Genomic DNA, 17349 nt, shown 5'->3' with positions numbered 1-17349 from the left:
AGACATGATTTAGCAACTAAACCCCACCACCAACAAATGAGGTTGTGGAGAACATCCATTTCAACAGTCACAGTAGCAGAGACTGAGACCTAGGAAAGGCAAGGCCTGTCCAGAGTTAATCAGCTAACGAGTGGTGTTGCCAGACTTCCATCTGAAATCTTCCCATCCAGTTCATGATGTCATGCACTCAGAAAGACCCCACAGGACCCGAATGAGCAGTGTCTCTTTTTAAACAGGACTCAGCTGTGGGGAGTGTCTTGTGCTGCTGAGGATGCTCCGATGCTGAAACTAGACTCTGCAGCACTGTTTCTTCTGACTCTTGCATTCTCCAGGCAGGATGACGCACCCATGGGTGTTCTGATACTTGCAGGCACCACCCATGTTCTCACATTCAAGGTTTTTCATTTTTCTTTTCCCTTTAAAGGAAGGGGAGGTGAAAAAGAAACTAATAAATGAGACATGTGTAACTAAAGCTACCAGAATTCATTTATATAGCAAGGAACTCCAAATTACAGTCCACAGGGACACAACTGGCACTCTCCTTGGTTTAGTTTGACCTACAAGCTTAGAATGTTTTTCCACATTTTTATTTAAATTATAGTAAGAACTGAGATCAGATCAGGTCAGTCACTCACGTGTGTCCGACTCTTTGCGACCCCATGAATCGCAGCACTCCAGGCCTCCCTGTCCATCACCAACTCCCAGAGTTCACTCAGACTCATGCCCATCGAGTCAGTGATGCCATCCAGCCATCTCATCCTCTGTCGTCCCCTTCTTCTCCTGCCCCCAATCCCTCCCAGCATCAGGGTCTTTTCCAATGAGTCAACTCTTCGCATGAGGTGGCCAAAGTACTGGAGTTTCAGCTTTTACATCATTCCTTCCAAAGAAATCCCAGGGCTGATCTCCTTCAGAATGGACTGGTTGGATCTCCTTGCAGGCCAAGGGATTCTCAAGAGTCTTCTCCAACACCACAGTTCATAAGCATCAATTCTTCGGCGCTCAACCTTCTTCACAGTCCAACACTCACATCCATACATGACCACAGGAAAAACCTTAGCCTTGACTAGACGAACCTTTGTTGGCAAAGTAATGTCTCTGCTTTTGAACACGCTATCTAGGTTGGTCATAACTTTCCTTCCAAGGAGTAAGCATCTTTTAATTTCATGGCTGCAGTTACCATCTGTAGTGATTTTGGAGCCCAGAAAAATAAAGTCTGACACTGATTCCACTGTTTCCCCATCTATTTCCCATGAAGTGGTGGGACTGGATGCCATGATCTTCGTTTTCTGAACGTTGAGCTTTAAGGCAACTTTTTCACTCTCCACTTTTACTGTCATCAAGAGGCTTTTGAGTTCCTCTTCACTTTCTGCCATAAGGGTGGTGTCATCTGCATATGTGAGGTTATTGATATCTCCCGGTGATCTTGATTCCAACTTGTTTTTCTTCCAGTCCAGCATTTCTCATGATGTACTCTACATATAAGTTAAATAAACAGGGTGACAATATACAGCCTTGATGAACTCCTTTTCCTATTTGGAACCAGTCTGTTGTTCCATATCCAGTTCTAACTGTTGCTTCCTGATGTGGGAATTGTTCTCTAGGAAGGTGATCACGCTCATTCATTTAAACAGGGTCTATGGGGCTTCCCTCTGGAGAAGGCAATGGCACCCCACTCCAGTACTCTTCCCTGGAAAATCCCATGGATGGAGGAGCCTGGTAGGCTGTAGTCCATGGGGTTGCTAAGAGTCGGACATGACTGAGTGACTTCACTTTCACTTTTCACTTTCATGCATTGGAGAAGGAAAGGACAACCCACTCCAGTGTTCTTGCCTGGAGAATCCCAGGGATGGGGGAGCGTGGTGGGCTTCCATCTATGGGGTCACACAGAGTCGGACACGACTGAAGTGATTTAGCAGCAGCAGCAGCATGAGGCTTCCCTCAGGCTTCCCTGATGGCTAAGCTGGTAAAGAATCCGCCCACCAATTGAGGAAACAAGGAGATGCAGGTTCGGTCCCTGGGTCAGAAAGATTCCTTGGAGAAGGGAATGGCAACACACTCCGGTATCCTTGCCTGGAGTATCCCATGGACAGAAGAGCCTGGTGGGAGACAGTCCATGGGGTCACAAAGAGTCGACCACAACCAAGTGACTAAACAACTGGACTTGCTTGGTTAATGAATTCTGTGCAGAACTGACGTTTCCCTTCAGGGCTGGGGCCCTTGATGGCCAGCACGAGTCCTGAGACCGCTTTGCTCAGATACAGGACCAGATGCCCCCAGGGTGCTGGCTGCTTCTCGGGGGTGGGGGGTCTGATCAGAGCACCCGGGCCTTCCCGGTTTGGCGTCATTTGAGCAAGAATTAAGTTTGGCTCTTCCAAGATGCTAATCTGGATGCACTGTCACCACAGCACAGCCTGGAGCATGCTGTCACATGAGGAGGGCTGCAGGGAAAATGCAGGACACCCAGTTTAGCTTGGATTGCAGGTGAGCAACACGTAACCTTGTAGGATAAGTATGTCCCGAGTGATGCACAGATCACACTTGAGCTAAAGCATTTGTTGATTTTATCTAATTCAGGAAGTATATTAGTTTTCTGGGATTGTTGAATATTTAATAAAACAAGGTCTTTGGAGTCAAAGCCAATTGGGCTTGAGTTCAAGTGCTCCCTACATTCAATCTGCACTCCTTTGAACAAATTACTTGATTTCTTAATCCCATCTTGTAAAATTGCCTACCCCATAAATATTGCTATGAGGAATATATTTGGGATAAGACATTAAAAATTTCATTGTTTTAGTTAAAGAGGAATTTCAGTTGAGCAGTTCAGGTGCTCAGTCGTTTGTGACCCTTTGTGACCCCATGAATCACAGCACGCCATCCCTCCTTGTCCATCACCAACTCCCAGAGTTCACTCAAACTCATGTCCACCGAGTCGGTGATGCCATTCACCATCTCATCCTCTGTCGTCCCCTTCTCCTCCTGCCCCCAGTCCCTCCCAGCATCAAGGGCTTTTCCAATGAGTCAGCTCTTTGCATTAGGTGGCCAAAGTATTGGAGCTGCAGCTTCAGGATCAGTCCTTCCAATGAACACCAGGACTGATCTCCTTTAGGATGGACTGGTTGGATCTCCTTGCATTACAAGGGACTCACAAGAGTCTTCTCCAACACCACAGTTCAAAAGCAACAATTCTTCAGCATTCAGCTTTCTTCACAGTCCAACTGTCACATCCATACATTACCACTGGAAAATCCATAGCCTTGACTAGACGGACCTTTGTTGGCAAAGTAATATCTCTGCTTTTCAATATACTATCTTGGTTGGTCATAACTTTCCTTCTAAGGAGTAAGGGTCTTTTAATTTCATGGCTGAATCCACCTTCTGCAGTGATTTTGGAGTCCAAAAAAATAAAGTCTGGCACAGTTTCCACTCTTTCTCCATGTATTTGCCATGACATGATGGGACCAGATACCATGATATTAGTTTTCTGAATGTTGACGTTTAAGCCAACTTTTTCACTCTCCTCTTTCACTTTTATCAAGAGGCTTTTTAGTTCCTCTTCCCTTTCTCCCATAAGGATGGTGTCATCTGCATATCTGAGGTTATTGATATTTCTCCCAGCAATCTTGATTCCAGCTTGTGCTTCTTCCGCCCAGCATATCTCATGATGTACACCACATATAAGTTAAATAAGCAGGGTGACAATAGACAGCCGTGACGTACTCTTTTTCCTATTTGGAACAATTCTGTTGTTCAATATCCAGTTCTAACTGTTGCTTCCTGACCTGCATACAGGTTTCTCGAGAGGCCAGTCATGTGGTCCCGAATTCCCATCTCTTTCAGAATTTTCCAGTTTATTATGATCCACACAGTCAAAGGCTTTGACATTGTCAAGAAAGCAGAAATAGATGTTTTTCTGGAACTCTCTTGCTTTTGTGATGATATAGCAGATGTTGGCAATTTGATCTCTGGTTCCTCTGCCTTTTCTGAAACCAGCTTGAACATCTGTAAGTTCACGGTACATGTAGTGCTGAGACCTGGCTTGCAGAATTTTGAGCATTACTTTACTAGCATGTGAGATGAGTGCAATTGTGTGTTCGTTTGAGCATTCTTTGGCATTGCCTTTCTTTGGAATTGGAATTGGTCAACATGATTTACTATTATTATTATTGTTACTGTTAGTCACGTGGAAATGATTTGTAAGCCATAAAGCCCCCTGTAAATGTCTTCTATCACCATTACAATTTATGGGTTTACCACCAAACTAGTTAAGGGCAATCATGGGAGGCTATTTTTCACTTCTTTAAGCTTCTCTTTCATTTTTTGTAAAATGGAGCATCTTGCATTTGCTATGCTTCTCTTAGATTTGATATTATTCTGTTTAGTACATCACTGGACGATGAATCAACTTGACCTTCCCTACTCTAGGCTCCAAGGTCTTCCACCATATCACCCGACCAGTTGCATCTGCCACTTACCCGATGTTGTCTGGATAAGACACACAAGTAAGAGGAAGAGAACATACAGTAGCTTCATGATGGGAAAGGAGTTTTCGGAATTCCTAGTAGAAGCAATTTCTGGTGGCATACCTGAATTGGGGCAGGTGATCTGGGAGAGAGTTTGAAAACTTCAGCTGGAAAGAAAGTGCTTTTATCCTACCAGAGATGTTCAGCTGGGCCTGGGCCTAATTTGAGGATGTTTCATCTATGGACACATGGTCCAAGTGTTTGCCTGTCATAAAGGAAGATGTTTGCAGGATGTCAGGGTTTCCACATTGATTCTCAGTTCTTCTTATGGCTCTGAGTTTTGGTCTAATTTTTGGAGAAAAATCATTAAACATTGAATTCTGTTAGAAAATTATTCATTTCTTTTTTTCACCTTTATTTCATGTCTCTGAATCTTTCCATTTCTCCTTTCAAAATAAACACCGTCAATCCATGGGTCTTGAAGTGTTGGACAGGACTGATTGACTAAACAACAACAACCCACACACATACACCTTTTACCATCAAAAAGGAATTTTGGAAATTCAAATGATCTTTTATCACTCTCAACATTTTTTTTTTTTTTGCTACCATTTACAGAGAGAATTGATCCATCCTAAGCAAGCTCTTGCATAGACCACAACCAGGTGAGGCTTTATGGGCTAGAGTATTTCTTAATACAGGTAATTCATGAATGTATTCTTGAGTGAAAAGCACCAAAGGATACCAAATAAAGGACTTCCCAGGTGGCCCAGGTGACAAAGAGCTCCCCTGCCAATGCAGAAGATGCAGTTTTGATCCCTGGGTCAGGAAGATCCCCTGGAGAAGGGAATGGCAACCCACTCCAGTATCCTTGCCTGGAGAATCCCATGGAGAGTGGAGCCTGGTGGCTGACAGTCCATGGGTTCACAAAGAGTGGACCACAACCGAGTGACTAAAAATCGGAACCTGCTTGGTTAATGAATTCTGAGCGGAACTGACCTTTCCCTTCAGGGCTGGGGCCCCTAATCTCTAGCATGAGAGTCCTGAGAGCGCTTTGCTCAGACACAGTACCAGCAGCATCCTCGGTGGTGGCTGCTCCTCGAGGGTAGGGGATCTGATCAGAGCACCCGGGCCCTCCCGGGTTTGCATCATTTCATCGAGAATTAACTTTGGCTATTGAAGATGGTAAGATCTGGAGGCACTGTCACCACAGCACATCCTGGAGCATGCTGTCACCTGAGGAGGGCTGCAGGGAAAGTGCAGGACACCCAGTTTAGCTTGGATTGCAGTTGAGGAACACATAACCTTGTAGGATAAGTATGTCCCGAGTGATGCACAGATCACACTTGAGCTAAAGTATTTGTTGATTTTATGTAATTCAGTAGGTACATTAGTTTTCTAGGATTGTTGAATATTTAATAAAACAAGGTCTTTGGAATCAAAACCACTTGGGCTTGGGTTAAAGTGCTCCCTACATTCAATCTGTACTCCTTTGAACAAATTACTTCATTTCTTCATCCCATCTTGTAAAATGGCCTACCCCATAAATATTGCTATGAGGAATATATTTGGGATAAGACATTAAAAGTTTCATTGTTTTAGTTAAAGAGGAAATTCAGTTCTGTTCAGTTCAGGCACTCAGTCGTGTCTGACTCTTTGTGAGCCCATGAATCGTAGCATGCAGGCCTCCTTGTCCATCACCAAATCCCAGAGTTCAATCAAACTCATGTCCATTGAGTCAGTGAATCTATCCAGCCATCTCATCCTCTCTCATTCCCTTCTCCTCCTGCCCCCAATCCCTCCCAGCATCAAGGGCTTTTCCAAAGAGTCAGCTCTTTGCATGAGGTGGCCAAAGTATTGGAGCTGCAGCTTCAGCATCAGTCCTTCCAATGAACACCTAGAACTGATCTCTTTTAGAATGGACTGGTTGGATCTCCTTGCAGTCCAAGGGACTTTCAAGAGTCTTCTTCAACACCACAATTCAAAAGCATCAATTCTTCGGCACTCAGCTTTTTTCACAGTCCAACTCTCACATCCATACACGACCAGTGGAAAAGCCATAGCCTTGACTAGACGGACCTTTGTTGGCAAAGTAATATTTCTGCTTTTCAATATACTATCTAGGTTGGTCATAACTTTCCTTCCAAGGAGTAAGCGTCTTTTAATTTCATGGTTGCAGCCACCATCTGCAGTGATTTCGGAGCCCCAAAAAATAAAGTCTGGCACTGTTTCCACTGTTTCCCCATCTATTTGCAATGAAGTGATGGGACCAAATACCATGATCTTAGTTTTCTGAACGTTGAGGTTTAAGCCAACTTTTTCACTCTCCTCTTTCACTTCCATCAATAGACTTTTTAGTTCCTCTTCACTTTCTCCCATAAGAATGGTGTCATCTGCATATCTGAGGTTATTGATATTTCACCCGGCAATCTTGATTCAAGCTTGTGCTTCTTCCAGCCCAGCATTTCTCATGATGTACTCTGCATATAAGTTAAATAAGCAGGGTGACAATAGACAGCCCTGATGTACTCTTTTTCCTATTGGGAACCCTTTTGTTGTTCTACATCCAGTTCTAACTGTTGTTTCCTGACCTGCATACTGGTTTCTCAAGAGGCTGGTCACGTGGTCTGGTATTCCCATCACGTTCAGAGTTTTCCACAGTTTATTGTGATCCACACAGTCAAAGGCTGTGGCATAGTCAAGAAAGCAGAATGTTTTAGATGTTTATCTGGAACCCTTTTGTTTTTGTGCTGATCCAGTGGTGTTGGCAGTTTGATCTCTGGTTCCTCTGCCTTTTCTAAAACCAACTTGAACATCTGGAAGTTCACGGTTCATGTACTGCTGAAGCCTGGCTTGGAGAATTTTGAGCATCACTTTACTGGCATGTGAAGTTGAATGGTGGTATGAATACTTACAAGACCTTTTGGAACTAACACCCAAAAAAGATGTCCTTTTCTTTACAGGGGACTGGAATGCAAAAGTAGAAAGTCAAGAAACACTTGGAGTAAAAGGCAAATTTGGCTTTGGAATTCGGAGTGAAGCACAGCAAAGACTAATAGAGTTTTGCCAAGAAAATGCACTGGTCATAACAAACACCCTCTTCCAACAACACAGGAGAAGACTCTACACATGGACATCACCAGATGGTCAACACCAAAATCAGATTGATTACATTCTTTGCAGCCAAAGATGGAGAAGCTCTATACAGTCAGCAAAAACAAGACCAGGAGCTGACTGTGGCTCAGACCATGAACTCCTTATTGCCAAATTCAGACTTAAATTGAGGAAAGTAGGGAAAACCACTAGACCATTCAGGTTTGACCTAAATCAAATCCCTTATGATTATACAGTGGAAGTGAGAAATAGATTTAAGGGCCTAGATATGATAGATAGAGTGCCTGATGAACTATGGAATGAGGTTCGTCACATTGTACAGGAGACAGGGGTCAAGACCATCCCCATGGAAAAGAAATGCAAAAAACAAAATGGCTGTCTGGGGATGCCTTACAAATAGCTGTGCAAAGAAGAGAAGTGAAAAGCAAAGGAGAAAAGGAAAGATATAAACATCTGAATGCAGAGTTCCAAAGAATAGCAAGAAGAGACTAGAAAGCCTTCTTCAGCGATCAATGCAAAGAAATAGAGAAAAACAACAGAATGGGAAAGACTAGGGATCTCTTCAAGAAAATCAGAGATCCAAAAGGAACATTTCATGCAAAGATGGGCTCAGGAAAGGACAGAAAAGGTATGGACCTAACAGAAGCAGAAGATATTAAGAAGAGATGGCAAGAATGCACAGAAGAACTGTACAAAAAAGATCTTCATGACCCAAATAATCACGATGGTATGATCACTGACCTAGAGCCAGACATCCTGGAATGTGAAGTAAGTGGGCCTTAGAAAGCATCACTACAAACCGAGCTAGTAGAGGTGATAGAATTCCAGTGAGCTATTCCAAATCCTGAAATATGATACTGTGAAAGTGCTGCACTCATTATACCAGCAAATATGGAAAATTCAGCAGTGGCCACAGGACTGGAAAAGGTCAGTTTTCATCCCAATCCCAAAGAAAGGCAATGCCAAAGAATGCTCAACCTACCGCACAGTTGCACTCATCTCACACGCTAGTAAAGTCATGCTCAAAATTCTCCAAGCCAGGCTTCAGCAATATGTGAACCGGGAACTTCCTGATGTGCAAGCTGGTTTTAGAAAAGGCAGAGGAACAAGAGGTCAAATTGCCAACATCCGCTGGATCATCGCAAAAGCAAGAGAGTTCCAGAAAAACATCTATTTCTGCTCTATTGACTATGCCAAAGCCTTTGACTGTGTGGATCACAATAAACTGTGGAAAATTCTGAAAGAGATGGGAAACCAGACCACCTGATCTGCCTCTTGAGAAATTTGTATGCAGGTAAGGAAGCAACAGTTAGAACTGGACATGGAACAATAGACCGGTTCCAAATAGGAAAAGGAGTACGTCGAGGCTGTCTATTGTTATCCTGCTTACTTAGCTTATATGCAGAATACATTATGAGAATCACTGAACTGGAAGAAACACAAGCTGGAATCAAGATTGCCTGGAGAAATATCAATAACCTCAGATATGCAGATGACACCACCATTATGGTAGAAAGTGAAGAGGAACTAAAAACCCTCTTGATGAAAGTGAAAGTGGAGAGTGAAAAAGTTGGCTTAAAGCTCAACATTCAGAAAACAAAGATCATGACATCCGGTCCCATCACTTCATGGGAAATAGATGGGGAAACAGTGGAAACAGTATCTGACTTTATTTTTCTGAAATCCAAAATCACTGCAGATGGTAACTGCAGCCATGAGATTAAAAGACGCTTACACCTTGGAAGGAAAGTTATGACCAACATAGATAGCATATTCAAAAGCAGACACATAACTTTGCCAACAAATGTTAGTCTAGGCAAGGCTATTGTTTAACCTGTGGTCATGTATGGATGTGAGAGTTGGACTGTGAAGAAGGCTGAGCACCGAAGAATTGATGCTTTTGAACTATGGTGTTGGAGAAGACTCTTGAGAGTTCCTTGGACTGCAAGGAGATCCAACCAGTCCATTCAAAAGGATATCAGCCCTGGGATTTCGTTGGAAGAAATGATGCTAAAGCTGAAACTCCAGTACTTTGGCCACCTAATGTGAAGAGTTGACTCATTGGAAAAGACTCTGATGCTGGGAGGGATTGGGGGCAAGAGGAGAAGGGGACGACAGAGGACGAGATGGCTGGATGGCATCACTGACTCGATGGACGTGAGTCTCAGTGAACTTTGGAAGTTGGTGATGGACAGGGAGGCCTGGCATGCTGCGATTCATGGGGTCGCAAAGAGTTGGACACGACTGAGCGACTGATCTGATATGATCTGATCTGGCTTCTGAGGTGAGTGCAATGTGTGTTCATTTGAGCATTCTTTGGCATTGCCTTTCTTTGGGATTGGAAGTGGTCAACATGATTTACTCTTATTATTAGTGTTTCGGTTAGTCACATGGAAGTGATTTGTAAGCCATAAAGTCCCATGTAAATCTTTTCTATCACCATTACAATTTATGGGTTTACCACCAACTATTTAAGGGCAATCATGGGAGGCTGTTTTTTACTTCTTTAAGCTTCTCTTTCATTATTTGTAAAATGGAGGATGTCGCATATGCTATACTTCTCTCAGATTTTATATTATTCCGTTTAGCACATCACGGGTTGATGAATCAACTTCATCTTCCCTACTGTAGGCTCCAAGGTCATCTACCATATCACCCGACAAGGTGCATTTGCCACTTGTCCGATGTTGTCTGGATAAGACATACAAGTAAGAGGAAGAGAAGTTAGGGTAGCTTCATTATGGGGAATGAGTTTTTGGAATTCCAAGTAGAACCAGTGTCTGGTGGCACACCTGAATCGGAGCAGGTGATCTGGGAGAGAGTTTGAAAACTTCAGCTGGAAAGAAAGTGCTTTTATCCTACCAGAGATGTTCAGCTGGGCCTGGGCCTAATTTGAGGATGTTTCACCTATGGACACATAGTCCAAGTGTTTGCCTGTCGTAAAAGAAGAAGTTTGCAGGAAGTCAGGGTTTCCACATTGGTTCTCACTTCTCCTTATGGCTTCTGAGGTTTGGTGCATTTTTTGGAGAAAAATCATTAAACATTGAATTCTGTTAGAAAATTATTCATTTCTTTTTTTCACCTTTTTTTCATGTCTCTGCATCTGTCCATTTCTCCTTTCAGAAGAAACACCCTCAATCCACGGGTCGCAAAGAGTTGGACACGACTGATTGACTGAACAACAACAACCCAACATACATACACCTTTTACAATCGAAAAATGAGAAGGAATTTTGGAAATTAAAATGATCTTGTTTCACTGTCAACTTTTTTTTTTTTTTTTGCTACCATTTATAGAGAGAAGTGATCCATCCCAAGCAAGCTCTTGCATAGACCACAATCAGGTGAGGCTTTATGGGCTAGAGTATTTCTTAATACAGGTAATTAACCAATGTATTCTTGAGTGAAAAGCACCAAAGGATACCAGATAAGGGGCTTCCCAGGTGGCCCTAGTGACAAAGAGCCCACCTGCCAATGCAGGAGATGCAGTTTTGATCCCTGGGTCGGGATGATCCCCTGGAGAAGGGAACGGCAATCCACTCCGGTATCCATGCCTGGAGAATCCCATGGACAGAGGAGCCTGGTGGGCAACAGTCCATGGGGTCGCAAAGAGTGGACCACAACCGAGTGACTAAACAACTGGACCTGCTTGGCTAATGAATTCCGAGCGGAACTGTCGTTTCCCTTCAGGGTTGGCGCCGTTAATCGCCAGTACCAGAGTCCTGAGAACGCTTTGCTTGGACACAGGACCAGCAGCACCCACAGTGGTGGCTGCTCATCGGGGGTGGGGGGTTTGATCACAGCACACGGGCCCTCCAGGGTTGGCGTCATTTGAACAAGAATTAACTTTGGCTCTTTGAAGATGCTAAGATTTGGAGGCACTGTCACCACAGCACATCCTGGAGTATGCTGTCACCTGAGGAGGGCTGCAAGGAAAACGAGGGCAGCCAGTTTAGCTTGGATTGCAGGTGAGCAAAACATAACCTTGTAGGATAAGTATGTGCTGAGTGATGCACAGATCACACTTGAGCTAAAGGATTTGTTGATTTTATGTAATTCAGTAAGTACATTAGTTTTCTGGGATTGTTGAATATTTAATAAAACAAGGTCTTTGGGGTCAAACCCACTTGGGCTTGAGTTCAAGTGCTCCCTACATTCAATCTGCACTCCTTTGAACAAATTACTTCATTTCTTAATCCCATCTTGCAAAATGGCCTTCCGCATAAATATTGCTATGAGGAATATATTTGGGATAAGACATTAAAAGTTTCATTGTTTTAGTTAAAGAGGAAATTCAGTTCAGTTCAGTTCAGTACAGGTGCTCAGTCATGTCTGACTCTTTGTGACTCCATGAATCGCAGCACGCCAAACCTCCTTGTCCATCACCAACTCCCAGAGTTCACTCAAACTCATGTCCTTTGAGTCGGTGATGCCATCCTGCCATCTCATCCTCTGTCGTCCCCTTCTCCTTCTACCCCCAATCCCTCCCAGCATCAAGGGCTTTACCAATGAGTCAGCTCTTCGCATGAGGTGGCCAAAATATTGGAGCTTCAGCTTCAGCATCAGCCCTTCCAATGTACACCCAGGACTGATGTCCTTTAGGATGGACTGGTTGGATCTCCTTGCAGTCCAAGGGACTCTCAAGAGTCTTCTCTAACACCACAGTTCAAATGCATCAATTCTTTGCCACTCAGCTTTCTTCACAGTTCAACTCTCACATCCATACATGACCACTGGAAAAACCATAGCCTTTACTAGAAGGACCTTTTTTAGCAAAGTAATATCTCTGCTTTTCAATATACTATCTTGGTTCGTCATAAGTTTCCTTCCAAGGAGTAAGCGTCTTTTAATTTCATGGCTGCAAACACCATCTGCAGTGATTTTGGAGCCCCCCAAAATAAAGTCTGACACTGTTTCCACTAATTCCCCATCTATCCGCCATGAAGTGATGGGACCAGATACCATGATCTTAGTTTTCTGAATTTTGAGGTTTAAACCACCGTTTTCACTCTCCTCTTTCATTTTCATCAACAGGCTTTTTAGTTCCTCTTCACTTTCTCCCATAAGGAAGGTGTCATCTGCATATCTGAGGTAATTGATATTTCTCCTGGCAATCTTGATTCCAGCTTGTGCTTCTTCCAGCCCAGCATTTCTCATGATATACTCTCCATATAATTTAATTAAGCAGAGTGACAATAGACAGCCTTGACATACTTTTTTTCCTATTTGGAACCATTCTGTTGTTCCATGTCCAGTTCTAACTGTTGCTTCCTGACCTGCATACAGATTTCTCAAGAGGCCAGTCACGTGGTCTGGTATTCCCATCTCTTTCAGAATTTTCCACAGTTTATTGTGATTCATGCAGTCAAAGGCTGTGTCATAGTCAATAAAGCAGAAATAGATGTTTTTCTGGAACTCTCTTGCTTTTTCCATGATCCAGCGGATGTTGGCAATTTGATCTCTGGTCCCTCTGCCTTTGCTAAAACCAGCTTGAACATCTGGAAGTTCACGGTTCATGTACTGCTGAAGCCTGGCTTGGAGAATTTTGAGCATTACTTTACTGGCTTGTGAGATGAGTGCAATTGTGTGTTCGTTTGAGCATTCTTTGGCATTGCCTTTCTTTGGGACTGGAAGTGGTCAACATGATTTACTATTATTATTAGTGTTACGGTTAGTCACATGGAAATGATTTGTAAGCCATAAAGTCCCCTGTAAATCTTTTCTATCACCATTACAGGTTATGGGTTTACCACCAACTAGTTAAGGACAATCATGGGAGGCTTTTTTTTCACTTCTTTAAGCTCCTCTTTCATTATTTGTAAAATGGAGCATGTCACATATGCTATGCTTCTCTCAGAGTGGATAATATTCCGTTTAGCACATCACTGGATGATGAATCAACATGACCTTCCATACTCCAGGCTCCAAGGTCATCCACCATATCACCCGACTTGTTACATTTGCCACTTACCCGATGTTGTCTGGATAAGACACACAAGTAACAGGAAGAAAAGGTACAGTAGCTTCATAATGGGAAAGGAGTTTTCAGAATTCCAAGTAGAACCAGTGTCTGGTGGCACACTTGAATCGGGGCAGGCGATCTGGGAGAGAGTTTGAAAATTTCAGCTGGGAAGAAAGTGGTTTTATCCCACCAGAGATGTTCAGCTGGACCTGGGCCTAGTTTGAGGATGTTTCTTCTATGGACACATGGTCCAAGTGTTTGCCTGTCGTAAAGGAAGTGGTTTGCAGGAAGTCAGGGTTTCCACATTGATTCTCACTTCTCCTTATGGCTCTGAGGTTTCGTGCAATTTTTGGAGAAAAATCATTAAACATTGAATTCTGTTAGAAAATTATTCATTTCTTTTTTTCTACTTTATTTCATGTCTCTGCATCTGTCCATTTCTCCTTTCAGAATAAGCACCCTCAATCCATGTGTCACGAAGTGTTGGAGACAACTGATTGACTGAACAACAACAACCCAACACACATACACCTTTGACCGTCCAAAAGGAATTTTGGAAATTAAAATTATCTTTTTTCACTCTCAACATTTATTTTTTTTTTTTTTGCTATCATTTACAGCGAGAAATGATCCATCCTATGCAAGCTCTTGCATAGACAAGTGACTTAGCACACATGCCTACCAGGTAAATCATTGATATTTTTCTCCATGTCTTCCTTCTCTCCACTTGGTTTTATGCCGGGGACGAGCCCCGGCTGATCCAGGGTATTCGAAGGAGAGACGGCGTAGGCGAAGATCAGGAAACAATTGCTTAATTAAATGTTAATTAAGGATATAAAGAGTAATGGAATAAGGATAGCTCAGTAGGAAAATTCAGTGAAGAAAAGAGGCTGAAATAAGGATAGCTCAGTGAGGAAATTCAGTGGAGAAAAGAGGCTGAATAATTCAGCCAGAAGGTAAGAGAAAGAACGACATGGTGAGACCAAGTTTCGGTGAACAAGGCCCGCACTTTATTTTCCAAAGTCGTTTTTATACCTTAAGTTATGCATAGAGGATAATGGGGGAAGGGGTAGAGTCATGCAGCAAGCCAGGCTTTCTTCCTGCAAACTTATCATATGCAAAAGTTTAGGTGATTTGCATCATCTTCTGGCCCGGAGGCCTTTTCCTCTAAAGGTGATTATTCTAAAGTCAGGCGCCAGCCTCCAAAAAGCATTAGATAAAGTTGCATTCCTACAGAGCAAAGGTGTGGTGGGCTATAACAAGAAAAAGAATTAATTCAAGGGTCCCAGGTTACAAACATTAAAGCTACTATTTACACCAATTATATTAATCAATACACTGCCAGGGACACAGCAGGTAAGGGATATGGAGACTTAGCAGCAAACATTGGCCCAACAAGTGAGAATCCCTTCACCAATACAATTTCTAATCAATCTTTTAACTGCTCAAAGGAATCTGTATTTAGACAGTTTAGAACATCTCATGCCTCTCACAGTTTGGAGGCTCTGAGCAATCACATGTGGCCGGAAAAACCTATTCAGGCAGGCTAGAGGACTTCCAAGGGAGTTTGTAGGTTGAAACACTGTCACACCCAGGAATTATTAACTGGAGCTGTAAGCTAACTCTTTTCAGAGAGGTAGTGGGGGACAGCCCCCCGTAAAGTCAGAGGTGTAGGTGAAAGCACAAAGCAGAAAGTAGGCAGACTCTGGTTTGGGGGGTAGATTGCTCGAGAATTTCCAGGGAGACTCCTGAGGCTTGATCCCGCCTTTGCATATGTCGAGCCTCCTTCCTCATGACCTTTGTCACGGGCGGAGTACCTCACTCTGGCCCCCAACAGTTTTACTTTACAGTGTTCATACCTCTCTTTTTCTTTATATGTAAATCTCCAAAGTAAGAAGTCCTGTTTTATTATCTCACATTCTCAGCACCTAGAACAGTGCCTGGCATAGAGCAGGTAGTCAAACATTTGTTTCTATGAATAGGTACTAGTATGGAAGAGTCAACATATGGTGAATGAATAAATGGATATGAATGGAGGGAATGAGGGAGGGAAGGAGAAAAGATAGGAAGCTTGGGCATAATCCTTAGGGTTTTGAGGGTCTGGAGAGAGCCCATTAACTTGCTTTATCCCAAAGTGTTCCCAAGCACAAGTACCCGCTCACCCACTCCCAACCTAACAGGGCAAAGCAGGTCATAATACGTCATGGTCTCTAGCCTTCACTCACCCACCTCTCTTCCATCTTACGTGAACTATATGTTCGGACGTTTTTCTCTCTGTCCTGAGGCAACTCAGCAATAAAATGTTTTCACTTTTAATCTTTTGATCTGCATTTGAATCTTTCACTAAGCAGAGACCTATTTTAGTTTAGTGGCATCAATCTAAAAATAGAGTAATTGTTTGCAGCAAGCTGTTTAAATAAGTCTTACTTAATTTTACAGAATAGCTGTGAGGGTTTTACTTCTTTGGTCCCAGCAACAGTACTTTTATAATAATGGAAAAGAAAGTATAGCCTACAGGCAATTGGCCACATTTCTCTCTTGTACTTTTATACTGAATGTGATCCTTTACACTGACTCCCTAAATGTTACACATCTATTCCCACGCTTTCTTCAACCACAGATATCTCTTTCTCTCCTGGAAACATACCTTGTTGTTCTGCAGTTCTGCCCTTCTCAGGTGGACTGCGGCAGAGACACCTGGGAGCCCCTGTCCATGGCTACACAATTAGAGGCCAGGTCAACAAAGGGCAGAGGAAGGGATGAGTGAGGTCACACAGGATGCCTCCTGATCCCCGTTGGCAGGAGTCATCCTGGCGGAGAGGTGGGAAAACAGCCAGACTCGATGGCATTGTTGCCACCAAAATCTTGGTTTTCTCTGTCCATTGGAGCCAAATAAAATTTGCAGAGACAGAGTTTGGGGCAAACAGAAAGGTGGATTTAACCCTTAAGCTGGCAGAAGGGACAACACAATAGGTTCCTGCCTCAAGGAGCCTGTCTCCCCTCCATCGGGAATCCAGGGGATCAAACAGTCGGGGCTCACAGTCAGGGTTTGGAGATACAGGATAAAAGTTGTAGGGGTCCTGAATTCTCTCTTTTTGCACTGTTTGAAAATAGTCACTAGGCCACTGTCAGGTAGCTAGGTATTTGGGTCTGGCAGTTGGTCACGGTGGTTGGGTCCATTGTCTTTTCGGGATTCCCTGGTGACTTTCTTCCTGTAATACAAAAGGGGGAAAGCAAACCACTACAGGGTGGCTTCCAAAGAGAGTGCACCATAAAGTTAAGCATCAACATGAGGTTAAAATAGAGCAAAGAGAGGTACCAAACTACAAGGGGAGGTTTATGATGCCATAAAGGTAAGTATCAGGACATGGCTAGAATAAGTTAAAGAATCATTGATGCAGAGTGTGGCTCCTGCAGAGTTAGAGGGCAACAGGTACAGATGTAGTTTGTATAATAGGTTGCTGCTGCTAAGTCACTTCGGTCATGTCCGGCTCTGTGCGACCCCATAGATGGCAGCCCACCAGGCTCCCCCGTCCCTGGGATTCTCCAGGCAAGAACACTGGAGTGGGTTGCCATTTCCTTCTCCAATGCAGGAAAGTGAAAAGTGAAAATGAAGTCGCTCAGTCGTGTCTGACTCTAGGGACCCCATGGGCTGCAGCCCACCAGGCTCCTTGGGATTTTCCAGGCAAGAGTACTGGAGTAGGGTGCCATTACCTTATCCAGCATAATAGGTTAGTCTTCTGAAAAGAAGAAACTTAGTTATCAATGCAGACTGTTGATTGCTAGCCAAGTAGGGCTCAAAATCCTCCAAGC

At 43.4% G+C, this 17349-nt stretch overlaps 1 long non-coding RNA gene across 3 annotated transcripts; it reads right to left on the bottom strand.

The window, feature by feature from the left end:
* Nucleotides 1-207: 207 nt before the first annotated feature.
* On the bottom strand, nucleotides 208-16481 carry LOC133239819 (uncharacterized). Of its 3 annotated transcripts, none has more exons than XR_009733984.1 (4): nucleotides 16184-16481; nucleotides 13546-13798; nucleotides 5460-5706; nucleotides 208-416 (listed from the first exon to the last, which is right to left on the bottom strand). It is a non-coding gene; the product is annotated as an uncharacterized LOC133239819 (long non-coding RNA). The 3 variants fall into 3 exon arrangements; XR_009733982.1 differs by having other exon boundaries at nucleotides 13546-13675; nucleotides 16184-16469; XR_009733983.1 differs by lacking the exon at nucleotides 13546-13798 and having other exon boundaries at nucleotides 16184-16455.
* Between the last annotated feature and the right edge of the window lie 868 nt (nucleotides 16482-17349).

This window comes from Bos javanicus, chromosome 27, assembly GCF_032452875.1.
Source record: "Bos javanicus breed banteng chromosome 27, ARS-OSU_banteng_1.0, whole genome shotgun sequence".
NCBI classification, from domain to species: Eukaryota; Metazoa; Chordata; class Mammalia; order Artiodactyla; family Bovidae; genus Bos; species Bos javanicus.
Note: the sequence above shows the minus strand (reverse complement) of the source record. Positions and strands in the feature narration are given on the sequence as shown.